Genomic DNA, 1,144 nt, shown 5'->3' with positions numbered 1-1,144 from the left:
TCCCATCCAAGTGTAGCAGCAACACATAATTCTGTGCATTTGAATTGATCTCACTGTCAGATTCTTCTACCGGTGAAAATCTGAATAAATAGTTAGCAGCAGATGCTACTTATGCAGTGCTTTACTACCTTCCTAGGAGGCTTGCTTTAAATTCCCAGTCCCATTCCCCAATAGACACACACATTCACACATTGCTAAATATTGGCGCCAACCTTAAACGACCAGGACAAAAACTGGATTTAATGTCTTGCCCAAGGACCCTTGGACACATGGGAAGGCATGGTGGAAATGAGCCTGTTGTTTTTGTCTTCATTTTGGTGTCACTTTCAGACTCAGTAAAGACAGCGGCAATGATAGAGTCTTCTTCTTGAAGGTTGGTTTTCTTGTCTCACACCTTGGTGTACCAAGATCTCTATGGTGTTTTCTGTATGGTTATTAAAACCAGTTTCTACCCTTATGCCGCTGTTAGGCTGATACTAAGTAAAGAGAGAATGGAACAATGTTTTTGACTAAAAGGGGCAAAAGTATTGTGAATGAAAGACCAGAGTGGTCACCTGCTGTGATTGTGATGTGAAAATGTGTCTCTCCTATATGTGTGTATGAAGACAACAAACTTAGCATTTCTACTGTTCTTGAGGTCCAACTGTGTTCTGACAAAAAAGCCCTGGAGAGCAACAAAGACTAGAACTATGACCACCATCCCTTCTCAGCTGTGATCGTATAGTGGTTAGTACTCTGCGTTGTGGCCGCAGCAACCCCGGTTCGAATCCGGGTCACAGCAAGATGTTCAGAAATTCTGAATAATCCCTTTCTGTAAACTTACAAGATTTTATCATGAACCCCTTCAAAGCTGTAAAACTTTACATCTTCTTGGAGCAAAAACACATCCAAGATGCTAGAACTTGGCTGTCTGGACTCCACATGCCCAACAGCTTCAGTCTGTTGGACAACACTTCCACAACTTCAAAATGCTTTGGAACTTCAATTAAACTGTGATTATTTGGGGTTCATTCATGTACACTAAACAACGAGAATTTCAACGTCTATTACGTCACGCCTGTCCAAGGGCGGAGTGAGTCATTACTTGTCTCTGATGGCCTACGCTGCTGCTGGAGTTGGACGGAAAGGCCATTGTGAGCCCTAA

The 1,144-nt window shown here is 42.6% G+C and overlaps 1 non-coding gene across 1 annotated transcript; it reads left to right on the top strand.

Moving 5' to 3' along the window:
- The first annotated feature begins 709 nt into the window (after positions 1 to 709).
- trnah-gug (transfer RNA histidin (anticodon GUG)) lies at positions 710 to 781 on the top strand. The gene has a single exon. It is a non-coding gene; the product is annotated as a tRNA-His (tRNA).
- The last annotated feature ends 363 nt before the right edge of the window (positions 782 to 1,144 follow it).

The sequence above is a fragment of the Oryzias latipes genome, chromosome 2 (genome assembly GCF_053564925.1).
Source record: "Oryzias latipes strain Hd-rR chromosome 2, Olatipes_Hd-rR_3.1".
NCBI lineage: Eukaryota > Metazoa > Chordata > Actinopteri > Beloniformes > Adrianichthyidae > Oryzias > Oryzias latipes.
Note: the sequence above shows the minus strand (reverse complement) of the source record. Positions and strands in the feature narration are given on the sequence as shown.